At 40.9% G+C, this 24273-nt stretch overlaps 1 protein-coding gene and 1 non-coding gene across 2 annotated transcripts in view; one reads left to right on the top strand and one right to left on the bottom strand.

The window, feature by feature from the left end:
* The window catches only part of LOC136879357 (mucin-4), a 235416-nt gene that overhangs the window by 116409 nt on the left and 94734 nt on the right, over positions 1-24273 (top strand). The window lies entirely within an intron of this gene.
* On the bottom strand, positions 12268-12386 carry LOC136879448 (5S ribosomal RNA). The gene has a single exon (XR_010860935.2). It is a non-coding gene; the product is annotated as a 5S ribosomal RNA (ribosomal RNA).

Genomic DNA, 24273 nt, shown 5'->3' on the forward strand with positions numbered 1-24273 from the left:
TTAAATGTATCACCTAACATACAAAATCTAATAAAAGAACACATAAAAAGCGTAGGATACATTTTCCTACTGAGGATGTAAGAATAAGATTAAAAACTAAACATCTAGGAGATTACAATAATACTTTTAACATTTCATAAACGTACACTATACCAACAAGGAGGAGAAGACTTCATAAACATACACTATACTAACAAGGATGAGTACTACTATATTAGGAACATCACGGATCTAGTACCTCTATATGAGGAACAGTCATGGGTTTACGTTGCTTGTGAGCAGTACCCTTATGTGAGGAACCTCATGGATCTGCGTTGCTTGTGAGTAACCCTGGATCTATATTACCTGTGATTAGTACCGCCATGCGAGGAACACTATGTTCCTTCCTTACCTGTGATTCGTACGACTATGGGAGAAACATCGTGGTTCTGCTTTACCAGTGATTAGTACTATTATGAGGGGCCGGTGACCTACATTTTGGACCTCTTTGAACAACATGAGTCATCCCAAAAAATAAGGCGTGAATCGAATACACTGATTGTTTTGCATTCACATTTTTTCATCATCATTCCTTTAGTATTCTAGTCGGTGGATACATTTTGAAGTTTTAATTACCGTTTCACTTCGTTGCACATCGTATCATTAGGGGCCGATGGCCTACCTGTTAGGTCCTTTTAAACAACAATAATTATCATCATCATCTTCTTTACAACTTATTCATATATTTACTGTATATGCATGCTCATGGAGCGAGTAGTTCATTGAAGAGGCTGGCCTAGTAAGGAGACGGTCAAGAGAACCTAACGACGGGTTGGGTAAAACAACTCCTGCGTGACAAAATTCCGTCACCCGGCGTTTCCGAAAATCGTAAAAGTAGTTATTGGACGCAAAGCAATAACATTAATATCTAAAGAACTTCGCAATATATGTGGATGGTATAATCTTTTTGAAAATCAGTTGCTGCTGATGCTATCTGTCGTTCTTTAACATCAGTGGGATATGGGAGCACAAGGGTGCGCTTGTTATCACATCGACACCGGGCACAGCGTCTTATCTGCGCGCGTGGCGTTCGCTAATTGGATTTGGGGGTTGGCGACATGTGGCGTGGTCCCATAAGTTCCGGTTAAAGTTGTTTTGAGCCGATGGTAGAGTACGGACGTGGCGCAGCTGACATGAAACCATGAACCCAAATTGTCAAGAAAGCTCCTTAATGGTGTAAGGTGTGCGCACTGGTCCATCTGAGCCGGTTGTTAACCGGTAACCAGTACGTTGAACTGCTTGGTGACAACCTGTAAGCCTTCATGTACCTCGGTTATCTCCACAGCGATTGGTTATTCGAGCTGGATAATGCACTGTGCCGTCGGACCCAAGTTGTCCAGCATTGATCCGAGGAGCATTCTGGAGAGTTTCGACGATTGACCTGTCCACCTCGTTCGCCTGATATGAAACCATCGAGCATTTGTTGAACGTACTGGAGAGGTCTATTCATACCCAAAATTTTGCTTCTAGGAATAGCAGGGAGCTGTATATAGCTATATATATGTCTTAATATAGAGATAGGCCAAATTCTCTCTCCAGGTTTTTTTTGTCTACTTGTAGAATCATGCCACAACGAATTGCCGTACTTCGGTGGGCTAGAGGAAGGCCTAGACCAATGATGGCTATATTGAATTTACGACCTTGAAATCATGACGTGAAGCGACTGTCAAAGTTACAAGGTCGTAAATGAGACCTCAGCAGAAACTACCTTTTGCTCTGATATCTGTGTCGTGAATGCAACATCGTAATCCCTGGCCTTCGCGAAACTAGACCCCTCTCCAAGACTTAAGGTATGCCGGTGTATATCTCCGTGTTAGTTGCGACCAGTGGCGTATACTGAGGGCTACCAAGGCTATCGGTGAAGCCCAAACCTCAACTGAGAAGGATGGGATTCTGAAGCACATTATATTGTAAGCATCTGACACGTTGTTCCATTTGAAAAACTTGAAAGCAGTGAGAAAAACGTCGCACGTATTTCTGAGAGCAAGGCATCGGAGAGCATCGGAGACCGATATTGCAGCCCAGACACTCGCCCCTCTCCCCCCGAACCCACATCACGCGTTTTTTTTTTTGCTTTACGTCGCACCGACACAGATAGTTTTTATGGCGACGATGGGGCACGGAAGGGCTAGGAGTGGGAAGAAAGCGGCCGTGCCCTTAATTAAGGTACAGCCCCAGCATTTTCCTGCTGTGAAAATGGGAAACCACGGAAAACCATGGTGCATGGCATCTGTATAGGCTTGGTGGTGACCTAATGAGGATAAATGAATGGCGAAGACATCATAAACACCCAAGCCAGGGGAATTAACAGTATGAGGGGGTTGATTCTGGAAATTGAACCGAGGCTATCAGACCAAAGACAGGCATTCTATCCAATAAGCCACAAAGCCGGACTTTAATTTGCTAAACCTTAGGCTACCATCTCCACTGATCAGGTGTTGAGTATTGGCAGTGGCAGAGACCTGGGCAGTAGCTTGTGAAACAGCCTTGACAACACAGCAAGCTTCTCCGTTGGCTATTGGCTGCAGCTCAAAACGCTGAAGGCTTCACGTTGACTAAACCAACTATCCAAAGGGGGTAACCTTTAGTAGTAGCCCAAGTCTTGATCCCAGTGTACGCCACTGGTTGCGACAGTTACTTTGTACCCTACTGAAAATGAATTTTCTCTTTTTTTATTTGCGCTTGCCAGTCAGTTTTGTTTGCTCGTGTGCATAAAATGTGTTATATTTCTGCTGAAGCCAATATAATATGAATCTTATCACTTGATCCAACTGTTGTTGCGACTTGTATCTTTGCCATCAGTCGGTAATATATTATACTTTGTATTTATCTGTTATGTTATCAGCTAAGAGAGGCGGTTCTGATATAGCTCTTCGAATTGATAAGCAATTCAGGACTACCGGTATCTTTTCTCTCGGTGATTAGAGAAATGTGTAGATTGAGTGCTTAAGCCATCTCTATACACGTCGTGGAGATCCTGAGAAAGTTTGGAAGAGACTTCGGGCCGAATTCATAGACAGCACTTAAGTGAAACCCTTAAGTAATAAGTAATCACTTATAGTAAGCCGACTCGTTGGCTGAAGGGTCAGCGTACTGGCCTTCTGTTCAGAGGGTCCCGGGTTTGATTCCAGGTCGGGTTGGGGATTTTAACCTTGTAACCGTCCAGGCTTCTCCAGCCCTACTAATTTAATATAATATCATTTTACGCGATATCATTTGATATCAAGTTTATCCGCCTTCGGCAATTATTTGTAATAACATATTTATTCAACGTCAATCATTTGTAATCAAGGCATTTTGAAATCATATTGTATATATGATAACATCGTTTTATTATTTAAATTATTATGTAGGATAAGAATTCATTATGCTGTAAATACGGTCAATATGTTGAGACATAGTTGTTTTCATTTCATCTCATGTTTGTGTATACGGAGGGTTATTCTTGAAGCTGGGATTTTGCGTGAGTCATGGGTTTATCGTATGACCAAGGCTAGTAAACAGCGACCCGCGCTCGAGGCTTGCAAGCTGGTCAGCTATATCATCGCCACGCCTTCTGGACTTGTCGAGGAAGAAGAGGAGGGGAGTTGATGCTTCGATCTATCGAATCAGATACTTCGTTGTATATGAGTTTTGAGATTGAACTGTTACCAAGAGTGGGGGTGAGCCCGGATATATACTGATTCTCAACACGAGAACGGGGCCTTCCAGCCTTACGACCTTACAACCTTATAACCTAACTACGAGATACTCCATCACTACTACTTCTACTGTGAACATCTACTTTGTACGACGTGATTTGATTTTTGATACAGTGTGTGGTCGCTCAGCGACATAGTTATTTTTGTACAATGTGTTGTCGCTTCGATACAGTACTTAGTTGCGGTAATGTTATCGGATCTGCGTGACACGAAACAAGCTTACGGCTTGTGGTATATTCAGTAAATATGGTGGACGAAGAACTATGTTTAGTTCAAGTCTACGGAATTTGGTACAAGTCTGTACCGTATAAATAGTGTAGCTCAGTTGGATTGAGATTTCTACTGATATGGAAAAATTCATATCTCTGAATTTTCTCCTCTTACGATCAACGCTGATCAGTTTTTACAAGTATAGGGCCAATGTCTAATTTAAAGACTAGGCAAGCAGGGAGTGCTAGTCCAGATAGCCCGTACCATATCAGAGAAGGAAGGAAGGATGTCCATGGAGCAAATTCTACATCGAGAAGAAGAGAACGAGTAACCACGGAAACCAGATGACTTCAACGAAACCTGCAATTGGTGAGCTTCAATTAGATAAAACAAGCAATAAGTAAATTCAGTAAATTAAATTCTAAATTCCTCCACGCTTTAAGGAAACTTTTCCGATTCATCTCATTTTTTGTATAATAAATTCATTTGTATTTTATATTGCGTTAATTTTCTTTCTTAAGCGATACTTAATGGTTAATTATTTAAAATCCTACCCCTGTGATTTAAGTATAAGTCTCTATGCTAGTAAATATAAATTTTGGTTTACAGTTTTATTTAAAACTGTAACCATGGCGCCCAAACATTACATAGAGAAATGGGGAACCATGGAATGTTAATTGTTTCTATTTGAGTGGCAATTTGCGGGCAAGCCACAAATAGTTTATTCAATATTCATGTGTCCCAAGATAATAACTTTCAACTCCTCAAGTGTTTTGAAGAGAGCGACCAGTTACAACCTTCATTGGTTAATTCCATTGGCTCGGGGGCTGGGTGTTTGTGCTGTCCCCAACATGCCTGCAACTCATACACCACAATAACATGCATTTACCTACACATGGCAGATGCCGCTCACCCTCATCGGAGGGTCTGCCTTACAAGGCTAGAAATTGCCACACGGAATTATTATTACTAATAGTAAGTGTACCGGGCGGTACACCTCTACTCTGTTTATTTAAAAGTTGCGCCAGTTGAAACTCCTCTTCTGGAGGAAGTCTGAACTTTATCTACACTATTAATCTACTAATTTCTCAGAAGATGTCACTACCTGGAAATTTTTGAGTTTGTGAACTGTGTCATTTTTGATGTGTTTTTGTTTCGCTTGAAGTAAGAAGTGTGAACTTTCTCTTCTAGAGGACACTACTGAAGAATTACAATAGTGCAACCTAGTGCGAAATCAAAGAACTATTTTGTTGGAGAAATTTTTATTTCAAGAGTTTGTTCTTTGTTAAATTTCTTTCTGTCATGGTTTAAGTTGGCTGTATACCCCTCTTTTTCCCCTTATTTTGGATCTAGCCAATCCCGAATTTCTTTAATTAATTTTCCACCAATAATGTGTTTCTTCTTCCTCTATGTAGGGGTTTCGTTTCCCTAGCCAATAAAAACTTTGAGGGAGGGTGTTTTATTTCCCCTAACGCCTAGAATCTTCCGCGAGAGGATATAAACTGCTGATTTTGGGGTCTCCGGGCCACTTCTGTTCCATCTTTCAGTGTATTAAGTACATAGCAGGAGGCGGGAAGCGCCTCTTTCTTCTTCAGCCGTTCAACACCAGGTAATGGCCTATTAATAACTTCTTTCTGGCTAGGTCGGCAGTTTAACACTCGCGGCGGGTTCGAAGCATTTCCATCATGTAACCTTTTCCTAAAATGTAATTACTCTTTTCATCTTTTTCTTGTAAGGCTACATATTGGGATAGAGAGTGCTAACCCTCTCGAGCTCCCACTCACATTTGTTTTGAGGTGAACTTATTTTCTCAAACTATTCTTCGTTTATGTAATGTAAAGTGTTCTTCTCTAAGTCACCTCTGTAGTATGGGATTAGCCCTTGCGTTAGCGGCCCAGAGCCAGATTAGGTTTTAAAAAAACAAAGTGTATTAGGAGTGCAAGATCGCCTCCTCTCAAATTGTTATTTTAGAGGTCATGTAATCAACCTTCTTTTCATGTAATAGACCTCTGTAGGTTGGGTATTTTACCCCTGTGAATACGTCCGTAGAGGACAGCTTGAAGGTAGAGTTTGGTGTGGCCTTTGAGAGGCTTAAATTTTAAGAGCGGATCGCTCTTTTGAAAATGGAGTGTCATATGCCTCGTGGAGGCTTTTCTGTGTAATTCGGAGCCAGGGGCTCCTAGGGATGAATGGGGTTTTCTGCCCCTCTGTTAAAACTTGTGTTTGTGGTAAAACTGAGCTGATCGCAGAAGTCAGGGCGTGAAGCCCAAAACCTGTAAATATTGTATCTCCCCTTGTTTTGCTACATTGTACCTGCCATGTCTGTTATTGCTTTGTTTTTGAAAAGAAAATATAACCTAGTTAAATTTTAAATTACTTTTACATTAACTTTGATTCCGTAGTTTGAAACCCATTCACGCCCGCACCTTCTTACGCCTCTACCTACCGCTAAAACACGGTAACAAGTGGTAGCAGAGCGTGGTTGAATGGGTCTCAATTTAGCCCCTTTTGACGGCTAAACATTGCTTTAATTCGAACTCTAACAATTTTCTCAGTTGCTGGAATTTTTTGAGTTTTTCAAAATTGTTCTGTCATCATGCCCGGCCCTCGCGATGTTCTCCTCCTTAACTACTTGCGCAAAGAGGAGTTGATATATGAGTTGACTATTAGAAATGTGCAATCTGGAGGCACGGTTGCAATAGACACTAACAAGCTTAGAGAGTCCCTTGATTTACCCATTTCCATCCCCAATTTGGGAGAGAAAGAAATTGATGATTCTCTTTCCACGATCGTCGAAAATATTACTGGGCTAGCATCTGTAGTTAGTTTTTTTGATGAAAACGATCCGTCTCCTAATCAAATTAAGCGTGTGCAAGGCAGGCTGTATCACTTTGCAAATAGAGTTAATGATCTGTTGTCTCTAAAGGTGAATGACGTTCAGAGGAAGGACGCTAATACACTCCTTGAAACTATTTCTGAATTGTCTAATAAGGTCACTCAATTGCTAACCGGCGAAGTTCCTCCCAAAATTGATCAACCCGCCACAGTGAATGTAGGTAGTGATGAAGTGCCTCCTCAGGGAGAAGTCAATAGGATAACCGTGGCTGCTCAAACTATCTCTGCCCCATCGAACAACGAATCTGAACGCCGTGCGTCATTGAGTAACATCCGCTCTGAATTAACTTCTTTGCCATTGAAACCTTTAACGACTATGTCACCTGGGTTCAGCAGCTTGCCTCATCCATTGGCAATGTTGCTTAGAAGTATCTCTAAGTTTTCCGTCAACACCACCAGTGACGTAATTTCATTTTTAAGATTTCTAGTGGAATTTCAGGATCATGCCCTTGTGTTTTCTCTTTCCCCATGTCAAATTTTGCAAATTATCTATCCTTATGCTATTGGTGTCCTATCTGACAAAATAGTTAGAGCCATCGCCGAGCAATCTTCTATTGAGGATTTCCATGCCCATTTGCTAGCTAACTTCATCCCGGCTAGGGCCAGGTCCTCCCTTATTCAGAAATACTATTATCGGGTACAGCGCTTGGATGAAAACCTGGCAGACTTCATCCAAGATATTAAGTTTTATACTAGGGTGTTTGCTCTCCACTTCCCTGAGGATCAGATCGTGCAAGCTATTGTCGAAGGGATTTCACCACCCTACAGGTCATATTTGTGTTTCGCGGCGTGCCCGCAAACCTTCTCTGAACTGGAAGCATTAGCCGTCTCTGCGGAAGGAGTTAGGTATGCCGATTCCTTGCGTGTGGCGAAAGAACCCCCGCCTTCCTTTAGTAACACTCGGCCTCCACCTCGCCGATCAGTCAATCCCCGTAAATGTTATGCTTGTGGGTCGCCTGACCATCTGCGGAATAAGTGTCCTCTGATCAAGTCAAGTGGGACAAGGAATGGAGCAGAGTCATCACAAGGCTGTTTTAAGTGTGGGGCCTTCTCACATATCGCCAAGAATTGCCCAAACTCAAATAGCACCCCCTCCTGCTCAACTTCTGGTGCAAATTCCAGCTATGCCAATAATAAAAAGTGACTAGTGGCGTCGGCTGAGCCGACTAATCCATCTTCCCGAGACTCAGCCCCTAGTAAACAGGTTGTAAATGCAGAGATCGACCAACCTTCAAATTCATCTTTTGAATGCCCTAAAGAGTGTCTTAGGATTGCGGCGGATACCCCCGCACCTGTTCCTTTTCTTAAGATTGAGTTAAATAACGAGCCTATAACAGCTCTCTTAGATTCAGGCAGTGTTTGTTCCATTATTTCGGCTGATTGGTATTCTAAATTGAAATCTGTTTGTAAACTCCCTGACTATGACTCATCTCCTGTTAAATATGTTTCGGCTAATTCATCTCCATTAGAAATTCTAGGTTCCTTACATGTCAAAATTCGGGTTTTTAAATTTACATGGAAGATCAAATTGTTTGTGGCCAAGCGTTTGTCTTGCCCCATCATATTGGGAGCGGACTTCATTTCTCACACTGGTCTTGTGCTCGATCTCCAGAGTAGGTCGTGCACATTCAAATTTGCGTCCAATTGTAGAATTCCCTTGTTAAAGTGTAATTCTGTATCATGTTCATCTATTTCGCCTACCCAGGATGAGATGTTGTTAGACCTTAGACATCTACCTGAGGAGCAGGCTGATAGTATTCGGAAATTGTGTCAGTCGTTTCCCGAGGTGTTCTCTGATACTCTTGGTGTTACTGACCTTATTGAATACAAAATTGAGGTCACGGATTCAATTCCTGTCCGTTTTCCACCGTATAGGCTATCTCCACCTAAAATGAAGGCTCTGAAAGAAATCATCGATCAGATGTTGAAGGATGGTATTATTAGGCCCTCTAAGTCAGCGTATTCTTCGCCTATTTTTCTAGTCCCGAAACCCCAAGGAGGCTTCAGGCCTGTCATTGATTACAGGGCTCTCAATCGGAAGGTGGTGTTGCAATCTGTGCCCCTTCCCGACCTTCATTCTTGCTTTTCATGGTTTCGTAAGGCCAAGTTCTTCACCATCTTGGACTTGAATCAGGCCTATAATCAAATTCCCCTTGCCGAAGAGTCTAAACATCTTACAGCGTTTGCCACGGACTGGAATTTATATGAATACAACCGCGTGCCTTTCGGGCTCCCCACCGGGGCAGCTGTGCTCACTAGGCTACTAGATAGGGTCTTTTCCGACATCAAATTTGAGTACTTATATCACTACTTGGATGATGTCGTCGTATTTTCCGAAACCTTTGAAGAACATCTAGATCATTTGCGAGAAGTTCTCAATCGCCTTCGTAAGGCTGGGTTAACTGTTAAGTTGTCCAAGGTTGCCTTTGCTAAGCCCTCTATGTCATTCCTAGGGCATATTGTGTCACCTGATGGTGTAGCAGTCGATCATTCTAGAACACAGGCCATCCGTGATTTTAAACCTCCCAAGGACATTAAAGGTATCGCCAGGTTCATTGGCATGGTGAATTTCTTCAGGAAGTTCATTCCTAATTTTGCTAATAGAGCGGCGCCCTTAAACCTTCTTCGTAGGAAAGGCATCAAATTCGAGTGGGGACCTTCTCAACAAGCCGCTTTTGAAGATCTGAAATTAGCTCTCTGTAATGCCCCTGTACTTGCTATGCCTGATTTCTCGAAGAAATTCATCGTCCAAACCGACGCATCGTCGTCAGCAGTGGCTGCAGTTCTTCTTCAAGAGACTGAACTAGGGAGGCGACCCATCGCCTATGCGTCTAGAACATTGTCAGCTCAAGAAGCAAAGTACTCCATATATGAGCTTGAAGGTTTGGCAGTCTTATTCGCCTTAGAAAAGTTCCGTCTCTATCTGGAACACGTCAAATTCGATCTGGAGACAGATAATCAAGCCTTAAGCTGGGTCTTAGGTAGGCCGCGTCGTACAGGTCGTATAGCCCGTTGGGCCATCCGTATTTCTGCCTTCCAATTCGATGTACGGCATATCAGAGGTACTGAAAATGTTGTCGCCGATGGACTCAGCCGTATGTTTCATAACGACGTAGAGACCCACGAACCGGTCGACAGTTCATCACCTTCCGAGTCCATACTATCTGGTGTTAATGCCATCTTAACAGATGCTCCCATGCTTTTTAGGGATATTGAGAAATACCAACGTGAAGATCCGACGCTGGCTCCTATAATGGAAACCCTTTCTTCTGGGGAACATGCTGTCCCTTATGTTCTGAGGAATGGTGTTCTATGTTGCCCTTCGAGGCATGATAAGTTGATGAAAGTTGTTGTTCCAGCGGTTCTTGTACCTATGATCTTCAAGTATTATCATGAGACCCCATTAGGAGGGCATCTGGGTATCTTTAAAACTCGTGAAAAGATTCGTGAAATGTTCATCTGGAAAGGTATGGACGGTGAAATTCGGGAACTCGTAAAAGCTTGTAAATCTTGTTTGATCAGTAAACCCACCATGTCCACTAAAGTAGGCCTTTTGTCTTCTCATCAAGCGTCGCGCCCCATGGAACGCCTGTATATTGATTATGTGGGACCCTTCCCCCAGTCAAAGGGCAATGCTAACAAGTTCATCTTTGTGTGTGTAGATGGTTTTACAAGATTTTCCTGGTTATTTCCGACTAAGCTGGCTACCGCTCAGTCCACCATTACTTGCCTAAATTCTATTTTTGCTTCTTTTGGTCCGAGCCAATATATTGTATCTGATAATGCTAAGGCTTTTACATCTAATCTGTTTCGTAAATTCTGTTTTGACTTGTCCATCTCTCATGTAACTACATCTGCTTATTACCCTCAACCATCTCTGGCTGAACGGGTTAACCGTAATCTCAGGTCCGCACTTATTGCCTATCATCATGAAGATCATTCTAGGTGGGACACGTCCCTGCATTGGTTAGCTTTTGCTTTGAATTCGGCGGTTCATGAATCTCACAAATTTACTCCAGCTTCTTTGATGTTTAAGTTCGTTCCCAACACGCCGCTCTCTAACCTCTGGTCTCTGAATGACATTCTGCCCGAGACAATAGATCCGGACAACATTAAAGATCTTTGGAAGAAGGCTAAAGCCAATCTTAAAGTGTCTCATGAAAAGGTTAGGGAAAGGTATGATCGTGGACGGAGACCCACCACTTTGAAGGTAGGTGACCAGGTTATGGTCAAAAATTTTGTTCCCGCGGGCAAGCTTGCCCCCAGATTTCATGGGCCTTGTATCATTCTCGATTTTCTTACGCCGGTTACCTTATTGCTAAGTAATCCAGCCACCGAGCGGATATTTAGAGTTCACCTGTCCCAGGTGAAACCGGTGTAATTTCTGTGTTAACTTGCTCCATATTATTTTGAAAGGATATGAAGGTTATATTTTTTTTTGAGTTTCACTTTTAAGGCATTCTGCCCCTTTTGTTGAAATTGGTATATCGTAAAGTTGAGCTAGTTGCTCAAGAATTGTGTTTTCAGGGCTCGAAGCCCAAATTCTTTAATCCCTGTAATTGTACATTTCAAGTTGTATTTCGGCTACTAAGTACCTGTTCTATTTGTTGTTACCTAATTTTGAAAAGAAAATATAACCTTGTTAAATTTTAAAATTTAATTTCTCTTTAGTAGCTTGAGACCTATTCACCACCCAGCACCTTCTTTCATGCTTAACTACCACAAAAACTCGGTAACAGTAAGTATTCACTTTTATGAGTTAACATTTCATAGACAATGCTTAAAGAGCACACACATATTTACAGTAAAATAAGTATTCTGTGGAGATGTGGCAAAGCTGTATATTATGCTCATGCTTCGTGGGTCGTACACTTCTGGCTACTGAATAGTGCAATGATCATTTGCGTTTTGTTTCTCAAAAGACATTGCCAATCGCCTACCATTTGTTGCCATTTTTAGTTTAGAAGATCTTCTATACCAGAGGTGCTCACGCTGGGCATTCTGTCCCTCGGGCGACCAGCGCTGTAAGTGGGCTGTGGCTCCGTCACAGGCCGTGAAGTTTGCGGGAAGTTTTCCCAGACACACTCGATCACTGTTGCGATACCCGTGAAAATAATGAAAGAAAGAGGGCAGAAATCCACGTCATTATCAATTTACGTTGTAAAAAATAAGTTATTTAAGTTCATTGCACCGGATACAATAAAGAGTAAGGACTACAACCTCAAATATTTTTACAGTGTACGTAACGAATTACAATTTTCATTGAATGAATGAATTGACGTATGGCTTTTAGTGCCGGGAGTGTCCGAGGACAAGTTCGGCTCGCCAGATGAAGGTCTTTTGATTTGACCCCCGTAGGCGACCTGCGCGTCGTGATGAGAAGTGATTACCGTCTCGGCCAGGCAGCCCCTAAAGGGAATTGAGCCAACGGCACGTGGTGTTCCCAAGCGGTCACCCATCCAAGTACTGACCACGCCCAATGTTGCTTAACTACGGCGATCGGACGGGAACCGGTGTATTCAACATGGTATGGCCGTTGGCATCTGGTAGATGCATTTGCGTTTTTATTGTACTATTGGATAGTAAATATGTCCTCACTTGTGATGAAACTCCCTGTCACCATTAAGAGATGTGCTGTTATCACCGGACGCCTGTTAAATGTTAAATACTATTTTCAGAAATTCAGTGAACAGGGAAAGTCACACAGCACTACAGCACTGTGAAATATCATTGTTGCATTATATAATTATATTACTTTTTGTTTAATGAATAACAGGAATTTTACTTTTTTTAAATGGAAATACTGTCATTCCCATCCCAGGAATTGCAAGTCTTAACTTGTAAGCTTAAACCCTGTACCTTTGTAGATTGTAACACAAAAAATATAACGTGTCAGTTTTCTTTGAATGAATAAATACAAGAAAACTGTTTATATCGAGTGCAGGATAAATCAAACCGGAATATCTTGAAAAGGTAAGTTTGTTGTTGTTGTTGTTGTTAATATATAGTTTTATTTTAAATACTGCGCCCCAGTGAGCACTTCGCTGAGTAGTGGAGGAGAGTTTCATAATCACAAGTGAACGCCAATGCTTCCCTGCAAAGTGTGTTCGCTCTCTCGCTTCATTGTGACGGAGGCAGCCCGGCCGCACTGGGCTAGCCCCAACGGGCGCCCAGCTGAGCACCTCTGGTCTAGCTGGTATTTAATTCTCGGAAAATCTAAAGGAAAATAATACAATTGTAGGAAATTTGTTGTACCTTTTGATGTGGAATGCCATGATCTCAAGATCTTCTGATATAATCCGACAGATGGTTAGTTGACTAACTGATATAAATCAGTACGAAGCAATTGAAAAAAATTATAATACTGTAACAGATTAGTCAATATTGTTTTTTACTATTCTCTAGGCCTACCGTCATGGTAACTTATCAACTTGTAATATGTTTCCAATTAATTAAGCCAAATAATAATAATAATAATAATAATAATAATAATAATAATAATAATAATAATAATAATAATAATAATAATAATAATAATAATAATAATTGTTACCGTGTTTTAGCGGTAGGTAGAGGTGAAAGAAGGTGCGGGTGTGAACGGGTCTCAAGCTACGAAAGTAAAATTAATTTAAAATTTAACAAGGTTATATTTTCTTTTCAAAAACAAAGAAATAACAAGCATGGCAGGTACAAAGTAGCAAGTCCAAAGGGTAGTTACAATATTTACAGGATTTGGGCTTCGCGCCCTGACTTCACAATACTTGGGCAATCAGCTCAGTTTTACCCCAAACACAAGTTTCAACAGAGGGGCAGAAAACCCCATTCATGCCTAGGAGCCCTTGCTCCAAATTACACTGAAAAGCCTCCACGAGGCATACAACACTCAATTTTCAAAAGAGCCACTCACTCTCAACTTTAAGCCTCTCCCAGGCCACACCAAACTCCACCTTCAAGCTGTCCTCAACGGACATAAACACAGGGGTATAATACCCAATCTACTGAGGCCTATTAAGTGAGAAAAGGTTAATTATATGGCCTCTAAAATACCAACTTGAAAGGAGGCTCTCCGCACTCCTAATACACTTTATTTAAAACCTACTTGGCACTAGGCCGTTAATGCAAGGGCTAATCCCATACTACAGAGGTGACTTCAGAAAAGAACAATTTACATTATATTAACGAAGAATAGGTTGAGAAAAATAAGTTCACCTCAAAACAATATGATTGGGAGCTCGAGAGGGTTAAGCACTCTCTATCCCGATATGCAGTTTAAAAGATGAAATAGATACAAGTTTCTTTTCATTTTAAGGAAGGTTACATAATGGAAAAAGCTTCGGACCCGCCCCGAGAGTTAAACTGCTGAGCTAGCAAAGAAAGAAGTTATTAATTGGCCATTACCTTGTTGTTGACCGCTGCCGAAGAAAGAGGCGCTTCCCGCCCCCTGCTATGTACTTTACACACAGAAAGATGGAACAGAAGTGGCGCAGAGACCCAAAAATCAGCAGTTTATATACTCTCGCGGAAGGATCTAGGCGTTGGGGGAATGAGAACACCCGCCCACAATCACTTTATTGGAGAATAAAGAGAAACCCCTACACAAGATGAAGAAGAAACACATTATTGGTGGAAAATTAATTTCAGAAATTCGGGATTGGCTGGATTTAAAACAAGGGGAAAGAAAGGGGTAATATTGCCAACTTAACCAATGACTGAAAGAAATTTAACAAAGAACAAACTTTTGAAATAAAGTTTTCTCCAAAGAACAGTTCTTTTTCTTCGCACTAGGGTGCACTATTGTAGTTCTTCAGTAGTGTTCTCTAGAAGAGAAAGTTCACACTTCTTACTTCAAGCAAAACAAAAACACATCAAAAATGACACAGTTCTAAAACTCCAAAATTTACAGGTAGTGACATCTTCTGAGAAGGTAGAAAATTAATACCGTCAATAAAGTTCAGACTTCCTCCAGCAGAGGATTTTCAACTGGCGCACCTTTTAAATTAGCGGCGTGGAGGTGTACCGCCCGGTACAATAATAATAATAATAATAATAATAATAATAATAATAATAATAATAATAATAATAATAATAACCTGAAATGAAGAGGTGGCATAAAATCTAAAACCAATTAGTATCTTCATTATTGTTGAGATAGGGAGCTTCTATAGGTTATGTTTGCTCTTGTCAGCCAAGGGAACAAGAATATTCGTAACTGTTAATTTATTAAAACGAAACCTTGGTCACGGTACATTTCTACAGGATTTCCCATGTCTCTGAAATATCTTTTCTGGGTGCACGAAAAGCTTTCTATGCATGAAATGCAACATATTCAGCAAAATTATCATCCACTATCTTGCTACCAGACACCATAAATGAGTCACTTACGTGTGTGAAGGAAGTCCACTTAAAGGAATAAGTAGGATACGTAAGTAGGTAGTATGAAATGAAACCTAGCTTAATAGGACACTTATGTGTAAGTGCTGTCTATAAATTCGGCCCTAGGTGTAATACAGCAACTGGCTTGGTCCCTGCCCCGCACTGAGCGAAGCGTGGAAAATGACTAAGCTTCAATTGAACAGTGGCGGCTCAGCGCCTGTGTACTTCCACAGTGCACTCGCTTCTTTCCGAGGTAGCATGGTGACAGTATAAACTATTCTCGAACGACTAGAAATCTCAGTCCATAGCAGTGAAAACGACACTTATTATTAGTGAGTTATTAGTCATTTGCAAACACTAGTGAGATTCTATTGCTTAACTTTGGCATTCATTCAGTGACAGTGCGTTCCTCAGGCCTCTTTACTCTTTTGCTGTGGAGTTCTCTGGCACACCATATCCCTTGGCTGCGTAATTACATTTGATTATTCTTAAAACAAGATTTTTGCCCTTTATATAGTACGTGAGAGAGAAGTTTAAAAAAAAGTCGTTCCTTGCCCTTGCAAACCATTCTGTAGTCCCTGATGGTATGATATTTCTATTATATTTCAAAAAAAGGTCATTAAAATGTTTTTTTGGAACAGTAATTTTACAAATTCACTTTGCATAGAGAAATCATTCCTTGCTCTTGACCATTGTGTAGTCGCTGGTGATATGATATTCCTATGGTATTTTGAAAAAATAATTTCATTAGAAACAATAATTTTACACAATTACAAGTTCAAATAGTTCCAAATAGGCCTACAACAAGAGATGTCAGAAGGTTACTAGAAGCGACGTACTGCGGAAACGCGACACACGCAGCGAGTGGGAGAAAACTCGCAATAATGGGACCTCCGCGAAGCAAGACATCTAGCGTACTGTTCGTATGTGCGACCGCAGTAACGGAAGGGTTGCACTAGGGTCATTCTACCATTTCTGGGGGCTATACATTTGAGTTTGTTTTAGATATTTCGAATTTTATATCTGAGAAGTGAACGATCCTGTAGTTTTAAGAATGGTTACGCACTTTTGACTTCTTAAGAGCATTATTCACGAAATTTGAGATTTGTAACTTTACCAGACACCAAGAAAATAAAAAGTGGTTACTGTTCTAGGTATGCCTGAATTGTCCAGTAATGTTTATCATTAACCATTCAAGAAAATGTTTCGGCTGTACAAGAAAAGAGCAAAGCACGCACTGAGGTTTCTGCTGGACGCTCCACATCAAAGTGGCCCATTCTACACAGCACAGGTGCAGGGTTCCATCACCCACTCAAGTTCAGGCAGCGACTACTGGCGGCGGTTCCAAAAGCTCCCTTCTTTCATCGCCACTCGAGACTGCAATCGCCTGAACATGTCAAATTTAAGCAACATTTTTTTAAAATATGGGTATTCTTGCTTAAAACATGGCAGGAGGGTACTCGGAATGAGGAGATAAAGGCTAATTTAGGAATGAACTCGATGGATGAAGCTGTACGCATAAACCGGCTTTGATGGTGGGGCCATGTGAGGCGAATGGAGGATGATAGGTTACCTAGGTCAGAATAATGGACTCTGCTATGGAGGGTAAGAGAAGTAGGGGTAGACCAAGGCGGCGATGGTTAGACTCAGTTTCTAACGATTTAAAGATAAGAGGTATAGAACTAAATGAGGCCACAACACTAGTTGTAAATCGAGGATTGTGGTGGCGTTTAGTAAATTCACAGAGGCTTGCAGACTGAACGCTGAAAGGCATAACAGTCTATAATGATTATGTATGTATGTATGTATGTATGTATGTATGTATGTATGTATGGGCATTCTTTTTTGATGGCCCTGTATATTATTATTATTATTATTATTATTATTATTATTATTATTATTATTATTATTATTATTATTATTATTGATCGATGATTCTTGCTGTTAAGAAGTATCTCTTTGCCTTACACCTTGATTTTTATAGGCGTAACATTATCAGCTTCGAATATTTAATGCATGGATTTAAATGTGTCTAACACTGTGCGAAAGTTACACAATTTACTTGTGCGAATTAGTCACCTGTGATAACCAACTTATTAAGACAAGATAAAGTAAGCATAATGAGAACTTTTGTACTATCTCGGGTAGTATTTCTGATAACGGGCTTAATTTCACTTGTTTCAAAATCCGATTTACACCCACGTAACAAGCAAATTCATTTCTGTACTGCGTATTCTCTAGTTTATGGTTAACAAAAATACTCTAATGAAAAATCCATGTATATTTTGATGAATAATTTATCATACGGTATATAGGTATGGGATATTCTGGCGTCTATCGTGTGAGACTTATTTTGGCAATAGAAAGTGTAAGTTTCTCAATATTTGACACATCGAAATGATTGAGAGAGGAAGGCCTACGTTTGAAAACAGTTTGAGTGGAATTAAAATTAAACCATTGGGTCTCAGAATACAAACGGTAGGTTCACTTTTTTTTTTCCAAAAGCAGTGCTTCGATAAATCTCAATTGGACTGGAAAGTAACATAGCTACATATCAATGCCATACATCGTGAAAAGGATAAGAAACGACGAATCCAACGATACGTATTCCTTTTCAGTTGGCTAATTCAATGAAAAGTTAAGTTGCAAATTGGATTGACATTTATATGCATCAGTTTATTGTGAATCGTGCATTTAAAATTTCTTCGCAGTATATAGTGAGGAACTGTAATGAACAAGGGACAGGCTCAAGCTACTGAACAGTTAACTGCTGAACATATAGACTAGGACCTCTCAAAGTGCATGCACTGGTGCATTGCGCGGTGCACGGTGCACAAGACGACTTCGCTAGGTTGACTAGAGTACAGACCGCCACTCCTCGATTTTGAGCAGTAACCTGTCTCGCTCGCTCTGCCTGTCTCCCCATTCCCTACTTGCTATGTTGCGGTTCATCATACGAGCAAAATTGAGCCGACCTCAGCCGAGCTTAGCCGAGTCGCTCCGAGACAAAACGATGGTCCAAACCGAGCCGAGTCGGACCGATGCACGGTGCAGAGAACCCCTGCGCCTCGGTTTGCATGCGTGAGATTTTGTGCTTTTAAGAGACCTTGATATAGACCATATTGGCCGCAGTAGAGCGCATACCTAGTTGCCGGAAGATAATGAAGGAATGTTGTATCAGCAGTTCACGTTTCATACGCAGCGCGCCTTTGGCTCTCTGGTTTGTGATTCAGTCGAACAGGGTCGTCCATTACTTCATTCTTGATTTAGATAGACTTGAGCTTTTGTGATCGGTACTGTTTTTCATTCTTCATTTGCTGCTCAAGTGCAATTTTAAAGCCGACTGTGATCATTTTGTGACATCTTATGATGACCACGTTTTGAAACTTTACTCTGTCTCCTGCGTGTATGTCATGTTCCTGTTCAGAATTAGATGCCTCTCGCACCACCCAGAGATATACTTTACATCATTACCCTATGAACTGAGTTTTTGATTAGCACAGTCTCGCTCGCACTAGGCTTTTTGTTCCACGGGCAAGCTATTGGTGTGTGCGTGTGTGCGCGCGCTTCAGCCAGTGACGTTGTGGTTAGGTCACTGGCCATGAAGGTCGATTCCCGGCGAAGATCGGCTTGTCAGTCTCGATCATTGTGGCGATACCCGAGTTCGAGATGGGGAAAAAAATAAAAAGAGAAAAAAGGACCTTGCCGAATCTGACTGCAGAGAGCCAGCGGGAAGAACATTTTTGTGCAAGCAGGAGACCGTGAAAATTCCTCTATTTGGGCAGTCTGTTATATCGAAAAGGGCCGGGTTGGGTAGCTCACGCGGTAGAGCGCTAGTCGTCTGAGCTCAAGTTGGCGGGTTCGATCACGGCTCAGTCCAGTGGTATTTGAAGGTGCTAATATACATCAGCCTCGTGTCGGTAGACTGCGGGACAAAATTCCGGCACTTCGGCGTTTCCAAAAACCGTCAAAGTAGTTCGTGGGTCGTAAAACTTCTTCTTCTTCTTATTATTATTATTATTCCTGAAAGGTATAATATTGAACGCCACTGCTCATTAACATTAGACTTTTGTAGGCGATGTTCGAATTAAAATTGTTGAAGATAAGTTTTAAATAGGCAACTATTTTCAGAAACTCAATAAACAAGAAAAGTCACATAACACCAAAACACTGAAAAATAAAGCGTATAACTTGCTGAGTTACGTATTACGTTTTACTGAATCGATAAGAGGAATTTGACTGTTCTTAGTGGAAATTCTGCCATCCCCATCCAATAAATTGTTCGCTTGCATGCTTAAGCTCTGTATTTCTTTAAGATGCCATGTATGGCTGCAAATTATATATCTTGTAAAGAAATAAGGAATGCATGCACAGCCAAACACTGCTCACAACCTTCAAAATTACAAAAGCAATAACGATGCGCTTAATTATTTGAGAGCTATACGAAGATTATGAAACATACATACTGTGGCTACTCCAACCACTACTCTTATACCTTCATATCTTCCACACAATATAAATGACATTTGTTTGAGCGCCAGTTGCTTTTTTTTTTAAGAAAAACAACAAAATTCGGTAGAGCATACCTCTTATATCAATTATCTCAAGGCGTGAGGTGATAAACTCACATATCTGGCAATATACAGGGATATGGATCAGGAAAATATTAAATTACTGTTGCATTTCCACAATTGAGGATTATACATGGAACTGAAATCCCTTATTATAATTAAAATAAAACTGAGTTTATGACTATAATTTACGTCACAATGAACAATCATTGACCTCTTTTTAATTTAACAAAAGAAATATATCGTGAGATTTGCGGTACTAAGAAAAGGAAAATTTAATCTAAACAAAAAAAGCTATTGGCATGAACTTGAAGTGAGATGTGATATCGCCGCTGATTACACTCTTCTTCATGTTATGAATGCATAACATGTCTGATGCTTTAATTACCTGTTGTCTGCATACACCGCTGTTGAACTTGAAATTCTTGGGAAAACCTGTGAGCTGAAGTCGGGAGCCGTCTGCTGTTATCTTCTTATATAACAAGGAGTTGGCCTACATACCATGTACGCGTGTAGGGAGTTCCAATGTAATTACGTCCACTCAATATATTATAAATAATTGTAAAATATTATTGAAACATCTTGTGAAGTCCATCCTCACAAGAAGATGATGTTTCTTTATCAGCATAGTACCCGTTTCTGCTCGGATACAACCACCACTTGTAGACCTCCTCGATTATTACAAGACCTCTTGAAAACACAACTCTTAGCTCTGACCATCACACTAAGACCACTTCTTCCATTTGATACATCAGACTGTTACATATGATCTCCACAATGTGAACTGAATACTATGAACTGAGTAGATATGAACTGAGTACCTCTCCCCACCATAGCATCAACTTATATAACCTCGCGATGACGACTCATCTCCCTACTCACTCTTCATCCCTTCCACTTCCACATACAGTAGCTGGCGAATACTGACACTAGGTCGCAATCACGTGTCCACGCACTGATGTCATCAGTCAAGTGTTGTCTAAGCGTACCCAAGCGGCTTGAGAATGACTAAGCTGAATGCGTCACCGGAAAATCTACTTGCACAGTTAAACATAGCCTCGATTGCAAAATACTATGCCAGCTCATCCAGCCAGAGTTACAAGCCACAGCATGACAATATGAAACCAACAAATCTCACTTACTACAATACAGAATAATTACAAATAAATTTCACTTAACCTATGATTAAATACAATAATATACGTGATACCTAATTATTACAGTCTAAACGATGAGAAACAGAATATAAAATCTAATGAATCGGGTTAATCATAATAATAATAATAATAATAATAATAATAATAAATACTGAATGGAATCTGTAACCCTGTTGTACGGTTACAATACATTATCATTATAGACCGTTATGCCTTTCAGCGTTCAGTCTCCAAGCCTCTGAGAATTTACTAAACTTCGCCACAATCCTCTATTTGCAACTAGTGCTTTGGCCTCATTTAGTTCTATACTTCTTATCTTTAAATAATTAGAAACTGAGTCTAACCATTGTCGTCTAGGTCTTCCTCTACTTCTCTTACCCTCGATAGCAGAGTCCATTATTCTTCTAGGTGACCCATCCTCCTCCATTCGCCTCATATGACCCCACCACCGAAGCTGGTTTATACGTACAGCTTCAGCCATCGAGTTTATTCCTAAATTACCCTTTATCTCCTCGTTCCGAGTACCCTTCTGCCATTGTTCCCACCTGTTTGTACCAATAACCATTCTCGCCACTTTCATGTCTATTACTTCTAACTTATGAATAAGATATCCTGAGTCCACCCAGCTTTCGCTCCCTTAAAGCAAAATTGGTCTGAAAACAGACCGATGTAAAAATAGTTTTGTCCGGCAGTCGACTTCCTTCTTAAAGAACACTGTTGATCGCAACTGCGAGCTCACTGCATTAGCTTTACTCCACCTTGATTAAATCTCCCTTACTATATTACCATGCTGGGAGAACACACAACCTAAATACTTAAAATTATCTACCTGTTCCAGCTTTATATCATGATTCTGACAGTCAGTTCTGTTGAATTTTTTACCTACTGACATCAATTTAGTCTTCGAGAGGCTAATTGTCATACCATACTCATACCATACCATATTTTCTAGATCCAAGTTATTAGACTGCAGGCTTTCGGCACAATCTGCCATTAAGACCAAGTCGTCAGCATAGGCCAGACTGCTTACTACATTTCCAACTAACTGAATCCCCCCTGCGATTTTATACCTTTCAGCAGATGATCCATGTAAACTACGAACAACAGTGGTGAAAGATTACAGCCTTGTCTAACCCCTGTAAGTACCCTGAACCAAGAACTCATTCTACCATCAATTCTCACTGCAGCCCAATTGTCAAGATAAATACCTTTGATTGATTTTAATAATCTACCCTTAATTCCATAGTCCTCCAGTATGGCGAACATCTTTTCCCTCGGCACCCTGTCATATGCTTTCTCTAAATCTACGAAACATAAACACAACTGTCTATTCCTCTCGTAACATTTTTCAGTTACCTGGCGCATACTGAAAATCTGATCCTGACCGCCCCTTTGTGGTCTGGAACCACACTGGTTTTCATCCAGCTTCCTCTCAACCACTAATCCCACCCTCCCTTCCAAGATGCCAGTGAATACTTTGCCTGTTACAATAATCAAAGAGAGATCTCGATAGTTGTTGCAATCCTTCCTGTTCCCTTGCTTATAGATGGGTGCAATTACTGCTTTTGTCCGATCTGAAGGTACCTTACCAACACTTCGTGCAAAGTTTACTACTCTATGAAGCCATTTCATCCCTGCCTTCCCACTATACTTCACCATTTCAGGTCTAATTTCATCTATTCCTGCTGCTTTATGACAATGGAGTTTATTTACCATCCTTTCCACTTCTTCAGGCGTAATTTCACGAACATCATTTTCTTCCTCCCCACGAGCTTGGTTGTTCGCGAAACCACCAGGGAGATTTCTTTTTACGTTCAGAAGAGTGATTCTATGGGGTCTATTATGAGTTCATCTGAATTACCCAAAACACTTTTCATTTCCTTCCCCCCCCCCCCCCTTCGTAAGATTCTTTATTACTGTCCAGAAAGGTTTCCCTGCTGCTTGACCTAGCCTTTCCAGGCTATTACTAGAATTTTCCCACGACTTCTTTTTGGTTTCAAACAACTATTTGTTTTGCTCTGTTTGTTTCATCTACATACAATTCCCTTTCTGCATCGGCCCTTGTTTGGAGCCATTTCTGATAAGCCTTCTTTTTACGTTTACAAGCTGCTCACACTTCATCATTCTACCATGATGTTAGCTTTTTCCCATCTTTACATACAGTAGTTCTTAGGCATTCCCTTGCTGTTTCTACTACAGCATCTCTGTATGCCACCCATTCTCTTTCTATATTCTGAACCTGTTTATTGTCCACTGTTCGAAACTTCACACTAATCATATCCATGTACTTCTGTCTAATTTCTTCGTCCAGGGGATTTTCTACCCTTATTCGTTTGCAGAAAGATTTCACATTCTCTATCCTAGGCCGAGAGATACTTAGTTCATTACAGATCAGATGGTGGTCTGTATTGTCGAAAAATCCTCGAAAAACCCGTACATTCCTAACAGACTTCCTGAATTAGAATTCGGTTAAGATATAGTCTATTATGGATCTGGTACCCTTAGCCTCCCATGTGTAGCGATGAATAGCCTTATGCTTGAAGAATGTATTGGTAACTGCTAAACCCATACTAGCACAGAAGTCCAGCAAACGCTTCCCATTCCCATTAGCTTCCATATCTTCCCCACATTTACCAATCACCCTTTCGTATCCTTCAGTTCTATTTCCAGCTCTCGCATTGAAATCGCCCATTAGCACTATTCTATCCTTGCTGTTGACCCTGACTACCCACACCATTCACTCATTTACGTGCCTAACAGAAACTATTTGCGGGAATGTGCCGTGTGGTTGTGGAATAATATTGGAAGTAGAAGGTGCCTGCAATAGTATTCCTGATAAACAGTCCCAACCCCATACTCTGTCCTTTCCTTTCTAACACCCGCCAAATACACTTTATAATCTCCTCCTCGTTATCTCCCCTTACCTGAAATCACTTACTTTTAATACATTCAGACGCATCCTCTTTGCTGACTCAGCCAGTTCTACTTTCTTTCTTCCATAAGCCCCATTAATATTGATAGCTCCCTATCGAATTTTGTTCACCAAGTTGTTTCCAAGGAGTCCCTCGCCTGTCAAATGGGAGTGGGACTCCGTTACTCCATAGGTCCGAGGCTTGCTTAAAGTATTCTGAGCTCGGTAAATGAATGTAGCGGAATGCTACCCTACTTTCACATAGTCCAAGCGAGGATCTCTCATTTAACGGGTTAGGGACCACCGGTGGATTGTATTGTCCTAGCCGCCTGAGCACAAGGAGAGCCATGACTCAGAATATGTCCGAGATACCCACTCCCATTCCATAGCAACTGGTACTTCGACTCTCAGGACCA

Source organism: Anabrus simplex, chromosome 8 (assembly GCF_040414725.1).
Source record: "Anabrus simplex isolate iqAnaSimp1 chromosome 8, ASM4041472v1, whole genome shotgun sequence".
In the NCBI taxonomy this organism is placed as follows: domain Eukaryota; kingdom Metazoa; phylum Arthropoda; class Insecta; order Orthoptera; family Tettigoniidae; genus Anabrus; species Anabrus simplex.